Here is a 14,790-nt window from a genome sequence, read left to right on the forward strand (position 1 = left end):
TAATACTTAAGTTTATTATATTAATACATAAGTTTAAATGTTAATAAGATATCTACAATTTAAAAAAAAATTGTAAGTCTTAATTAACAAAATTAACTGTACGTCTACATAAAAAGTTGTTCTTGCCTAGATTAAAATGAATAACTTATTTTTCTTCACAGGATAATATAAAGAATGTAAAACTTATATGAATATTAAAAAGGTTAAAAGTTGTAAAAATGCTAACGGAAATGTAATAAGTTTTGCAAAAAGACGTATTTTGTCCTAAAGTAAGATGGCTAATTTTTCATAAACTCTTGAAATTTAATTTGCATGCGGCAAGTGTAAAAGGTATTGTGATAACTTTACGTAAGGGAATGTGTTCTGTAAAGATAAAATTTATCTTCAATAGTTTACATTAAGGTATTAAATGGCTAATTCCAAAAGGTCATTCTTAAATATATATATATAAAACTAAATTGATGATAATAATAATAAAAGGTAATTTTGTAACAGGAAAGATTAACAGCAACCAAGCTCCCCTGCCAACTTGCTTTTAGGAAACGGTTTCTAATATTGCATGCTACTAAGTATTTAAAGAAAAGTTATTCTTAAGGAAACAGAGGATGATTTTGTCTTTGCAGCCATTGTCTACTTAGCAACACCCCTCGCTATCGGCCTAGCCACTGTTGCGCCAGACGATTGAAACCTTAAACAAAGACTCCTCCTCACTGTCATCTTCCTATCTATCGTTACTATATTTACTGCCCTCATTCTCCTTCGTTTATAAAGCAGTCTCCTACAAACCACAAAGCTTCTGTCTTAAACATACCATTCTCAACCCTATCCTCTAAATGATCTTCTCACTTCCCCCACAGCCTTTAATACTCTATTTCTTTCTCATAACCTTTGCTTTCTTGATAATATTTTCCGCCATCTGTCTAGCCACTACCACCCCAGAAGATTGTAACCACAGCCCCCCATGCCGCCATCGCTCTCAAGCAGCTCCATCCCCGCGAAACGGCCCGCAACCTGCTTTCCCCGGCCTGCGGCCTGCTTTCTAGCATCTAATAACGTTTCTGCTTTTAACAGCTCCCCATACTTCTGCAGAGCTTCCTCCTGTCTCGACCTCACTCCTCTTCTCAGCCATCCAAAGCGTCCTTTCTCGTCCCCCGCCCCCCTCCTTTTTTCGCTTGAACCCCTACTGCGTTGCAGATTGGGCCGCCCCATGTCGGCCCGCCCCATTAACATCGGCCTCTCTCGCACCCGTGAAGACTTTGGCCTTCTTATTGTCCTCGCCTACGTCTCCACCACTCCCGACGCTGCCGCCACCACCATCGCTGGTGCCCTGACGCGACTTGTCCTCACCGCTGCGATCCTCCAGACCATCACACAGTCTGCCTCTACCGCTCTTCGCCACCAAGAAGAGATCAACTACCTGTAACGCGCTGTCATCCTGGACTTTTAACAAGCAGATGGACCTTATAGCCACCGAGATCAACAAGAATTGGACATTGGCCACCCTTGCTTGCAACGGCAAGATACTGCCCCCCAAATTGTACATTTATCGCCGGCATACTCGCCTCCCTCTTCAGCCCCGCTTCCCTCATTGCTTACTGCCTCTTGGGCCTCAGCTACTTGTTGCTGCTGCCATCCTGGCCCTTATTTGAAAAGAAGGGGGAAATGCGGTCACCCCTCGGGCTGAAGCGTGGTTTGCTGGCCTGGCGGGGGAGCGGCCGCGGTAGGCCAAGCCGCTGCCCCCATAATAGGGTGGCTGGTCGAACTCACCGCCACCCCTGAAGGAAGCTCGGCATGGGCGCAGAGTGCCCTCGGGTCTCCCCTTCTCGGCAGCCATGCTTCCGCGGCCGCCCCTCCTCCCGGATTGCGCCACACGATGCCTTCTTTCTCCCTGCGCAGGCGCAGGGCAGAAAATTCCAGTCTGCCCTTTTCCCCTCCCCCGACAGCAGCAACAGCCAGGTGTGGGCGGAAAGGTCCAGCCCGCCCTTTTCCCCTCCCCCGACAGCAGCAACAGCCGGGTGTGGGCGGAAAAATCCAGCCCGCCCTTTTCCCTTCCCCCGACGGCAGCACAGCCACCAATCCCGAAACCCTGCCCCTTCCCCCAGCAACAGCGACAGCCAATCTCTAACCACCACCCCTCCCCCGTCCAGTACCGCCCACTGACCTTTCGCCGGCGGCCAATCAGAATAGGGCGTGGCTTCGACCAATCAGCCTTCCCCAGCCCCTATAAAACTGTTGCCTCTCCCTCAGTAAAGTGGACTTGCGTGTTTACCTTGTCTCCGCGGTAGTTCTTCTGCCGTGCGCCCTCCAGTCCTGAGAGCCCCCGACAAGGGCCTGGCCTCCCTTGTCCCCAGTTCGTCGCCTGCTTCTCCGGGCGACCCCTTCGTCGCCGGCTTCTCCGGGCGACCCCTTCGTCGCCGGCTTCGCCGGGCGACCCCGTCAGCCGAACCGCGCAACCCCTTGTGAGACCGATCCCTCGTCTGCTGCCGGACCGACCCCTCGTCCCAAGTGGGACTGACCCCTCGTCCCAAGCGGGACCGACCCCTCGTCCAGAGCTGGACCGACCCCTCGTCCGCAGCCAGACCCCACCTCTACCGACTGAGCAAGCCGCCGCAAAATTGTAAGTCAAAATGGTGTGTATCTAATCAAATCATTAGTCTGACAAGTTTGTTTAATTTTGATCGTAATTGTATGCTATAAGAAGATGTCTTTGAAACAGTTTCCAAAGATGTTTTGGTAACATATATATGGAAGAAATACACAATGTGTTATTTTCTTTGTATTAAGGAAAAAAGAAAGTAATTTTTTCCTAAGATAAAAGGACTGGTTATTAAGAAAGAATAAAATGTGGGACAAAACCTGAATGAATACAGAAAGTGCAGAGGGTGCATAGAAAAGGAATTTTTGTGGTTATAGTTGAAAAAGATAATTGGGTCGATCTATAAAGTTTTAAAAGTTATTGTATGAAATAGTATACTGATGCAATGTGAAGTTAAAATTTTGTTCTTTATTAAAGTAACAAAGTTTCTTAAATCATTAATCTTTTTAGCAAAAATTTACAAAGAAATTTTCTCCTGATTAATCAGTGTACAAAAATTCTCTTTTATCAGAATAACTTCTTGTACTTTAACCTTTATATTTACTTGACTATTTAAGGAAAGCAAGTCATATCACTCTTAAAATAATATAACATTCAAACCTGCTGTTTTAAAATCAAATCCTGAAATGTATCTTTTATTTCAAATTATTTTAAAAGATTTGTTCTTTCATCTTAAAAAGTGAGGTAGTAAAATAATTGAGTTCATTTAATATGTTGTAAGTTAAATGAACAGTGTTTAGAAGTTGCTATAAAGTTAAAAAGGGATTCTTTAACTCTCTGTTAAAGTTGTATGAGTAAATTGGTCGTATAAATAGAGTGTACAAAATTTCTGAAAATTTAAGTGTTCCAGCATAATATTAGATAATATAATGTTGTTAATCATAGTTTTAATTATTATTAAAATGTTATGCATCATAAAAACAACCTCTCTGCCTGGAAATCAAAATGCAAATGCTTTAACTCATTAGGGTCACACTGAAAACTGCTGCAGGACAGATGCTTTAACTCATACTGTTCTAATTCAAATTGAAAGCTATCACAGGGTGATATATAACAGTAAGTTATCATAAATTAAAGTAACACCACTGCCATATGCAACAACTCTAAATATTGTTAGGGTAGAGAGTGGGAGGAAGAGATGTGATGTGGGGGCATTTTCAGGGGTTGGAGCTGTCCTGGGTGGTGCTGCAGGGACAGTTACCGGACATTGTATGTCCTCCCACTGAGTGGACTGTGGGAGAGTGTGGGCTATAGTGTGGACCATTGACCATGAGGTGCAGTGGTGCTCAGACATGTATTCACCAAATGCAATGAATGTCTCATGATGATGGAGGAGGTTGTTAAGGGTGGAGGAGTGGGGTGAGGGGGGTGAGGGATATATGAGAACCTCATTTTTTTTTAATGTAACATTAAAAAAATAAATAAAGACAAAAAAAAAAAAAAAAAGAGAGAAAAGATAAGCTGCTAGTCTCTGATGCTTCTTTTAATTCCGAAAAAGGAATTACTGGTTAACATAGTTTTATCAATATAACAAAATTGGGTTACAGCCACAGGTTTTTTTTTTTTTTTTTTTTTTTTTTTTTTTTTTTTTTCATGAAGCCTGATTTTTTTACCACCAGGCCAGAACAGATGGTTGGGCTGTGCACACAGCATTGGGGAGGCACTTCAAAATCCACTGTTGGTTTCTTTACATGAAGGTGAATGCCAGCTGTTTTTACTTGCATAAGGAGATTCTAAAGAAAGCCTTAGCAAGTTTTAAAACAAAGTGATAGTGACATCATGATATTAATTTCTTGCAACACACTAGCAGTATTTGGGACTGCTGCATACAGCAGTGGTGTTGCTTAAAATTATCTATTGTTATGCACCACCCCTGGCAGCCTTCAATGGACTCTTCCTTATTGCAGCCCTAGAGCTGCTTCTTTAGCGGAGGTGAGGTAAATCTGATGAACCCAAGTTAAAGCATTCACCTCCTGATTTGTAGGAGAGAGATTGTTTCTGTGACACATACCATTTTTAAAAATAATTAAAACCATGATCAACAACATTATACTTTTATGTAATATGTTGAAACATTGTTAATTTTTTAGGAATTTGTATACACTCTAAGTATTCATATGAACAGGTTACTCATACAACTTTGATTAACAGGGTTAAAGAATTCTTAAATTTATAATGCTTTTTATTTTTTAAAAAAAGATACATAGATCACACAAAATGATACATTAAAAAAATATAAGACGTTCCCATATACCCCACTCCCCATGGCCCTACCCCCACTGCTCCCACATCAACAACCTCTTTCATCACTGTGGCATAATTTTATAACAGTTTTATGCACTTTTCATTCAATTTATAACATATTAAATGAGCCCAACTATTTTAATACTTCACTTTTTTCAAGGTAAAAGAAAAAATCTTTTGCAATAATTTGAAATAAAAGATATTTTTCAGGATTTGACTTAGAGGAAGCAGGTTTGACCTTTTTTTTTTTTTTCAGTAATAAGACTTGTTTTTTCAAACAGCCAAGGAGATGATAAGATTAAAGTACAGAAAGTTATTTTGATAAAACAGACTTTTTTCTTTTTGTATTGATTATTTAGGAGAAAATCTCTTTATAAACTTTTGCTAAAACATTAATGATTTAAGAGATTTTGCTATTTTAATAAAGAAAATTTTAACTTTGCATCAGTATATTATTTGAAATTACAGCTTTTAAAATTTTATAGACTCAATCCGTTTTCATATTTTTTAAATTTATTTTTAAAAGATACATAGATCACACAAAATGTTACATTAAAAAATATAGGATGGGAAGTGGACTTGGCCCAGTGGATAGGACGTCCTTCTACCACATGGGAGGTCCACAGTTCAAACCCCAGGCCTTGACTCATGTGGAGCTGGCCCATGTGCAGTGCTGATGCGCGCAAGGAGTGCCCTGCCATACAAGGGTGACCCCTGCTTACAGGAGCCCCATGTGCAAGGAGTGCACCCCATAAGGAGAACCGCCCAGCGTGAAAGAAGGTGCAGCCTGCCCAGGAATGGCGCCACATACACGGAGAGTGGATGCAGCAAGATGACGCAACAACAATAACAAAAAGAAACTGAGATTCCTGTGCCACTGACAGAAGTGAACAAAAAAAAAAGAACACACAGCAAATCGACACAGAGAGCAGACAACTGGGGCGGGGGTAAGGGGTAAGGGGAGAGAAATAAAAAAAAATATATAGGAGGTTCCCATATAATGAAATTACAGGGACAGATGCAGGACATTATATATCCTGCCATAACCACTGAACAGACTGGGGGAGAGTGTCAAGTACAATGTAAACTATAATCTATGCAGAGTAGCAGTGCTCCAAAATGTATTCCTTAAATGCCGTGAATGTGCTACGCTAATTAAAGAGGTTGTTCATTTGTGAGGAGGGTGGGGAGTGGGTATATGGGAACCTCTTATATTTTTTAATGTAATATTTTGTGTGATCTACTTACCTTTAAAAAAACACAATTTAAAAAACCACACACCTATAAATAAATGCCACCACTAAAACCAAATTCTTAAAAACTAAATAAAAATAAAATAACTCTGAAATCAAATACCTCATATGAATGATAAAAGTCAGTGAAAATGCAGCACTAAAATACAATAAGAAACTAAATTTTAATCATAAGAAAGTACTCATAAATATAAGCTTAAATCCATAAATAAAATGCGTTTGAAGACATGTAGCTGAATACACCTTTAAAGATAATTGATTCTGAAAATATATGCACATTTAAAGGTAATGTCTAGACAAGATTGTAGTTGTTCCCTTCCAAAATAAGAGTTTAAATAAGGGACAATAATCAGATGAAGAAACAAACTGGAGAAGGACAGGTCCAGTGGAGATAAGTAGTATGAAGACCCATAGTTAAGAGTGGATGAAATTCAGAAGCAGGAAATATGGAAGTAAGTGCCATAGTTTTTAGCATCCATCCCAATGGGATCTAAGCCCCTTCTCAATTAGAAACAGAATGGGCATCAGCATCCCCAAATCCTCAATATTGGGGAATGAACAATGGACTAAAGTCAACATTACTATTCTATTAATATATAAACTTACTTTTATTCTAGCAATGGAGGAACAGTTATCAGGGATATAAAGGCAGTGGTCATTGGAGGTTCCGAGGGGAAGGAGAGGGAACAATAGGAGTAATAGGGAGCATTTTTGGGACATTGGAATTGTCCTGCATGACATTGCAATGATAGATGCATGCCATTATACATTTTGTTAAAACCTATAAAATTATGAGGGGCAGAGTGTAAACTAAATGTAAACTGTAGTCCACAGTTAGTACCAGTGCTTCAATATGTATTCATGAATTGTAACAAATGTCCCACACTAATGAAAGATATTGTTCACATGGAAAGTGTGTGAGGGGGTGGGGCATATAGCAATCTCCTATATTTTTTTGTAACATTTTTGTAATCTAAAGCTTCTTTAAAAATAAACAAAAATTAAAAAATTAATTAAGCTGCCATAGATTTAGCATTGCAGAAAAATAACAGTAGAGAGAGAGAGACGGGTTTGTGAGGTTTGGAAATATTAAGGTCTATAATTTCAAGAAAAAAAAAATATATAATGACCAATAGAAAAAATATTCATGCCTATTCCCATAAAAAGTAATATAGAAGGAAAAGTAATGAGTAACACCACTTCAAATAAATGAAAGCTTTTGATCTTGATACATTTTATGTACTGGAATGTACTTTTTCAAAATTAATGTAAATGAAATTAGATATGAAAGGCTATAATAAACCTGATCAGAAACCTTCAGATTCTGCATGATCTTGCAATGATGTATACAGGCCATGCTAAATTTTATCAGATTTTATAAAAGAATATGGTCCAAAATGTAAACCATAATATGAACCATTGATAGTGGTTGGTAGCTATGTTCCAATATTTGTGCATCAATTGTAACAAATGTACCATACACACATAAAATGTTATTGATGGGGAAAATGAGGAAAGGGGTAAAGGGGGAGGATGTTGGGCATATGGGAATCCCCTGTATTCTGTATATGACTCTACTGTGACCTAAAATTTCTTTGAAGAAAACATGAGGAAAAAAAATAGTAAGACGCTGGGGGAATAAATGGAAGAAAATGTCACTGTGCATACAGGACAACAGTCTTACAGTGATGAAAGGCAAAATGCGAAAAAAGTTTTTATAAATAATTATTCATTTAAAAAAATGGTTTATTTTTACTTCTTTTTTCTATATTACACTTATGTATGAAACTATCATTATTTCATTTTCTTATTAATAGTATGTGGTTATTATACTGGCTTCATTTTTTGAGAGGTTTTAAGATCACCAAAGGGTTACAACTGTTACAGGGGAGAATCATTGGTGTGGGGTGTCAGTGAGAGAGATACATGGGAGGAAGTTCACCTGGGTATGCATAAGAGGCATATAAATGGGTTCAAATGTCACAGTGCATGGCGATTCACACAATAACCAAATAATACCACATTCCCATCAGGGGAGCTCTGCTACATTCTCTAATGGGACAACAAGAATGTCCCAAGTACAGGGACAATGACTTGTGAAAGAGGCTATCCAATCCATTGAAGGACCCTTGATATTGATGACTATGCTTATGAGCCTTTGCTCTTGAAATAGAAAGTTAGCCTAGTGATGCTGGGTACCTAAGCGTAACCTACTGGGAGCCTTCTTGTTGCTCAAGTGTGGCCTCTCTCTAAGCTACACTCTGCATATAAAAACAATAACTACCCCCACCCCCCCTGTGTGGAAGATGACACCTGGGGATGAGCCTCCCTGACACCAGGGGATTGCTACCAAGTACCAATAAGCAGTGTACTTGGGAAAAAAAAAAAGACCTTGACCCAAAGGCGGGGGAAAGCTAAACACAAATGAGTTTGTATGACTAAGAGACTTCAAAGTGAGTTGGGAAGCCATCCCAGAGGGAGCATTTATGCCCAGGATCTCACTGACAGCCAAAGTACATCCTACTCCAAATAGTGAAGCTCCTCTAGGATATGGAGACATCCAGACACTATAGTCAGAGTAGATAGCTCAAGAATTTGGCCCCTTGTCAGTGGGCTCTAGTCTGGTATTTATATTCCCCAGTGTGACAGAGTTAGGCTCAGCAGTAATTTCCCTATACATGACTCTTCTGTTCTCCTATTTGAACCTATAATCAGTACTAGAATTGGTAGGTGTCCATCCAAGAGACCTAAATCTTTGGGATATCTCTGTGCCAGCTGAGCCCTGAATCTCAACAGGGTTGCAACACCTCTTCTCCAGTTCAGTGCCACAGACTCAGCAAGGACAACTAACAGGGAGCAAATGATGGAAAGTTAGCCATACCAGGGAACCAGGAATGACTACAATTGTAAGCATGAAGAGTCCCATCAATTGGATGTATGGGATTGAAGCCACCCTCAGTGAATGATGGAGTGGGCATCACCATCCCAGAGTCCTCAGGATTAGGAAATGAGCTATGGACTCAAATAAACTTACTATTATTTTACAATAGATTTATTTTGATTCTGGCAATGGAAGAAATACCATTGTTGTGGAGACAGTGACCATGCATATTCTGTGGTTAGGGAGAGGGGAAAAGAGGTGTAATAACGGGGCATTTTGGCGACTTGAGAATCATGCAGAATGACATTACAATGACATATACAATGACATATATATGGTCCTAACCTATAGAGTTGAATGGGAGACAGTGTAAACTACAATGTAAATTATAATCTGTGCTTAGTGGCAGTGGTCTAAAATGTGTATATCAATTGCAATGAACGTACCACATTGATGAAAGATGTGGCTAGTGTGGGAAATGTGGGAGGTGTGGGGAGTGGAGCAAATGAGAATTCCTCATATGCTCTCTGTGACATTTATGTATTTGAAATATTTTTTTTTTTTAAAAGTGGAAATCAAAAGAAAACTCTTTAGATAATAAGGAATGGTTACTGTTTTAAGGTGTTTGATGGGGGGCATCTCTCATTGGGTGCATCTGGGGCAGGCTTCTATGAAGTGTGGAGTGCTCATCATGTCATGACATTCCCATACAATGAGTGGGAAGGAGTTATGCTCCCATCCTGGGGAGGGCTGATGTTCTCAAACAGGGGAGCATGTCTCTCGAGAGCATGGGTGGCTCTCAAAAGCAGAAAACAGTCTAGTGTCTGAAACCCTTAGCATTGTTGCAAGTATCTATGACCCTAGTCCTTCATGTGATGAAATGTGGTTGTAACTGTGGGCCCTGAATGAAGGGGGAGAGAGGAATATAATAGTTGGAAGAGGGGGCAACTGGGGAAAAAATAGAAGTGTTCTGTATGATCCTCCAGTGATGGATTCAGGCCATGCTAAATATCAGCAAAAACTTACAAAGGTGTATAGTCTAAAATGTAGACCATAATATAAAATGTAATGTAACCATTTTATGTTTCCCATTCCAGGAAACTCTGTCACTCCCCAATGGAGCAGGAACAATCCTCCAAGTACAAGGACAAAGACCAGTGAAGAAAGGTCCAATGATGGTCCTTGATACTGATGACTATGCTGATGAGCCTGTATGCTTGAAATTTCAACTAGGCATAGAATTGTAGGTTGCCTAAGAGTTACCTCCTGAGAGCTTCCGTGTCATTCAAATGTGATAATTTCTAAGCCAAACTCAGCATGTATATGCATTACCTTCCCCCCAGCATAGGTAATGACTCCTGGTGATGAGTCTCCCTGGCGCCAAATGATTACTAGCAATCACCAGCTGGTGATGCAACTAGAAAAAGACCTTGAATAAAAGGGGCAAATGGTAAAGACAGATGACTTTATATGGCTAAGAAACTTCAAAATGAGCTGGAAGGCCATCACAGAGGTTGCAGTTATGCATATCTCAGCAGGGTCTCAGAGATGGCCAAAGTAGATACAACCCCAGGTAGTGGTGCTCCAGAGGGCAACAGAGACACCCAGGCCATATGGTCATGACAGATGGCTATGGAGTTTAGTGCTTTGCTAGCGAGCCCTACTTTGGAATTTGTGCTCCTGAGTATGAAGGAATGGGACTCAGATGTGACCTCTCTACACATGCCTCTTCTGTCACTTTTACTGAACCTGTCGTTGGTGCTGTGGTTGGTGTATGCTCAGGAGACTTGAATCTTTGGACTGTCTATGTTCCAACTGGCCCTGAGCCTCAGCAATATTGCAACACCTACTCCTCAGTTCATTGATCTTATCCAGGTCAGTTAACAGGGAGGTGAGGAAGGTCAACCACTTCACTAGGGAACTGGGAGAGTCTACAGCTGCAAGCAGGAGAATTCCATCCATCAGCCATGGGGGATCTAAGCCCCCTGTCCATTTAGAGGTGGAGTGGACATCACCATTCCAGTGTCTTTGAGATGGAGGAATAAAATTTCGATTAGAGTGGACTTACTGGTATTCTACTATAGAAATACTGTGACTCTAGTAATGGAAGAAATTATATCATTGATGTGAAGGTAGTAGTTACAGGAGTTGCTGAAGGTAGGGAGAGGGAAAAAGGTGTGCTATTAGGGCATTTTTCAGGACTTGGAGTTTTCCTCAATGATATTGCAGGGACAGATGCTGGACACTATATATGGTGCCATGACCCACTGAATGGACTAGGAGAGAATGTAAACTACAATACAAGCTATAAACCGTGCTGTGTAGCTAAGCTCCAAAATGTACCTATCAAATGGAATGAATGTACCACACTAATGAAAGAAGTCAATGTGGGAGGAGTGGGGAGTGGGGGGAGTGGGGTATATGGGAAACTTTTCTATTTTTTAGTGTAACATTTTGTGTGATCCATGTATCTTTAGAAGAAAAAGATAAAATATAAAAGAATTAAAATAGTAATGCATTAGACAAAGATAAAGCAATTTATCTGCTTTCGATATACAAATGGACAGACATAGGATAAATATTTGCATTACCACAAGGAGAATTTGGGAGGAAAACTTGTATCACTGGTCTAAAAAACTTCCAAAAACCTTAGATTTCAAAGTTTGAGAGTCATTCTTAAGATGATTTCTTCTCCGAGGGGCCTCATGGAGACCCACTCTTTCCAAGGCTTTCCCAATGGCCATTTTCTTGGTCCTCATCAAGTGTCAGGGTGGTGACCACACTCCAGACCTCACCCTTTAAGAAATTTGGGGTGATGGCCACAATTTACCCAATATCTAGGGTAGAGTTTCACATCCCTTAGTACAGTGTGATGGCAGCAGCATTCTTTCTAATCTCTGAAATATAGGCCTAGTCTCCTGAGAAAAATGAGGTGGTGACTGGCCTTCCCTAATCCATGTGTAACAGGCCCTATTCTTCTCAGAGCCCTGGGGTGTCAAATTTCACTTTCCCCACTTGTGAAAATGCCTGCCCCTCTGAGAGCACTGGGACAGTGACCTCAGTCTCCCCAACCCTTGGAGTATGTGCTCCACCCTCCCTGTAGCCTGGGCAGCAAAACTCTCTCTGAACAGCTGGGTGGAACATCCACCCTCTTCAAATGCCGGGGCAAACTCACCTCTTCGTATATATGGGTGGGGATCCTCTCTTGGCCTAAGGAGATGTCTTAATCCCAGACCTCAGCTTCCATTGCTTTCCTCTTAAAGCTGTTTTCCCTTCTGTTTCTTCCCTCTTTGTCTCTTTTAGTCCAGGCTGACAGGGGTTTTGTTCATACAGATCTTCTGAAAAGCTTGTTGGTTTTGCATGCAGGAAGTAGGTGTGCAAGCTACTTTTGACAAGTCTTTCCTATGTAACTGCACTTTCAATCCTGACTTACAAGTTTCAAGTTAATTCCTCAAATGGGTTTCTATCATCTGAGGGCTTGATTTCCAGAGGCTTGTTATTTCTGGGCTCAGTTTCTGGTTTCTTTCTGACCAATTCAGTTCGCAGCTTATCTATTTCTTCTAGTATTTAATTATAAGTTGCAAAGAGAAGCCAAGCTGCATTTTCTACATTTAGTTTGGAAATCTCCTTGACCACATGTCCAAGCTTGTAATTTTCAAATTCTGCCTTCCATGTAAAATCAAGAGTCCATTTTGCTAAATTCTCCACAACTTTAAAACACAGATCACCTTTCTTCCACTTTCCAATAATAATTTCAGTATTTACTTCTAAGTCCTCATCTGAAGTCTCTTTAGCAGCCATATTCCTACCAACATTCTCTTCACAGTGATCTAGACTTTTCTATCAAGTATCTTAAAATCCATCCAGTAATATCCCTTACTCATTCATAAAACTTTTCCAGCATTTTTGGTAATGCAAAAGCATGACCCCATTCCCAGTACCAAATTCTGTATTAGTCTGCCAAAGGGGGCTAATACAAAGCACCAGAAATCTGTTAGCTTTTTAAAAGACTATTTCTTTGGGATAATCATGTACAAATACAAGACTCTAAAGAGTCTGACTGAAAGCTGTTTTCTCCCAAAGTCGTTTGCCATGTATTGAAGCAAGAGGGCAGGAGGTCTCTGCCTGGTTTCTCAGGGCTTCCTGTATCAGTCTCTGGCTTAGGTCTCATTTCTTTCTGGGCATGTTCAACTGATATGTTCTCTTCAGTTACAAAATGTCAAGTGAATGATTCAACTCTCCTCAGGGCCCCAGGATCAAACATAACAGAACTCTCTCCTCTTCCATGTGTGTTCTTAAGTAAGAGGCCAATTTTATCAGCTCACCAAGGAGATGGGGAGTCAGTATACCCCACCTGTCTGCCTTTCAAAATTCCACTTTTAATAGTTTCTTCCTTTAATGTGTTACATTTGTTACACCTGGTGAGTACTGAAGCATTGCTACTTACTATGCACTGTAGTTTACATTACGGTTTACACTTTTTACCATGTAATTGTATAGGTATTGGCAAAAAGTAAAATGGCCAATGGGTTGCTTAGACTATTGTGTCAACTTGGCCAGGTAATTGTGCCCAATTGTTAGTTCAAGCAAGCATTGGGCTAACTTTAATACAAGAGTATTTATGGACTTTAGTCACCATTGAATTTACTGCAGTGATATATTGCAGATGGCTGATTACAATGACATCAGTCAGGGAGATTGCCATCAGCAATGAGTGATGCTTAATTCAATTAGTTGAATACCTTAAAAGGGGAAGTGATTCCAGCATTGAGAGAGAAATTTCCAGCTCATCTTTGTATCGCCAGCATCTCCAGAACTCATCAAGAACCTTCATTGTACTTTCATTGAAGCCCCTGGTTACAGCCTGCCTGCAGAACCTGGATTTGTGCAGTCCCATGGCTGTGTGAGAGATTTAAAAAATCATATACTCTTGACAGATATCCCTTGTTGATTCTGTTTCCCTAGAAAACCCTAATATAGCCCATAAACATCATTGCAGTGTCATGCAGAACAATTCCATTGCCCTGAAAATGTCTTGATTTTTTAACTATTCTTCCCTCCTCCTCCCCTGAGAAAGTCTGGTAACCACTACCTTTAAATCAGTGTTAAAAGGTTTTCCTTTATTTGAATAATAGAAGGTCTACTTTGGTCCATGTTTGCATCCCCCCTCATGATTGTTCTTTCCTCAGTCTTGAGGAATGTGGAATAGTGATGCCTGCCATACTTCAGACAGCAAGGAGGTTAGATCTTATGGGGCAGATGGAAGGAAATATTTTGCTTGCATTTGTAGATACTCCTTGACTTTTGACATCCTTTTGTTAGATGTTCTGGGAGAGTAGGTGTTCTTAAACCTCTGCTGAGATTCAGGGCTCAACCAGCAAATGAAAAGACTAAAGATTTAACTCTAACTCTGCCCATTTTCAATTGGTGTAATGGTTAGGCTTTGTCACCTCAAGCAGGTAATGCTATGCAGTTGGCTGTTCAGGAAAGGTCTGGGCTAATTGCAATATTAGGGCATTTTGCGGACTTTAATCATCTGTGAGTTGATTGCAAAGATGGCAGATTAAATCTACAATCAAATGAGGAGATTGCCATCAGCAATGAGTGATGTCTCCTCCTATCATTTGAAAGCTTTAAAAGGAGAACTGATCTCATCTTTCAGAAAGAGAATTCCTATCTCTATTTAAGATAGCTAAAGTCTCCCAAGGAATTCAGTGAGAACCTTCATCTGAGTCTCTGGCTTGCAGCCTACCTTATGGAATTTAGACTTGGGCATCTCCATGGTCATGAGACATTTTTATAAAATTGTATAGTAG

At 40.3% G+C, this 14,790-nt stretch overlaps 1 long non-coding RNA gene across 1 annotated transcript in view; it reads left to right on the plus strand.

Moving 5' to 3' along the window:
* LOC139437043 (uncharacterized) overlaps nucleotides 1-12,201 on the plus strand; it is a 43,881-nt gene extending 31,680 nt beyond the window's left edge. The window contains exon 3 of the long non-coding RNA XR_011646612.1: nucleotides 10,072-12,201. This is a non-coding gene — a long non-coding RNA (uncharacterized lncRNA). The remainder of the gene's footprint in view (nucleotides 1-10,071) is intronic.
* Nucleotides 12,202-14,790: the final 2,589 nt, after the last annotated feature.

The sequence above is a fragment of the Dasypus novemcinctus genome, chromosome 19 (assembly GCF_030445035.2).
Source record: "Dasypus novemcinctus isolate mDasNov1 chromosome 19, mDasNov1.1.hap2, whole genome shotgun sequence".
Classification (NCBI taxonomy): domain Eukaryota; kingdom Metazoa; phylum Chordata; class Mammalia; order Cingulata; family Dasypodidae; genus Dasypus; species Dasypus novemcinctus.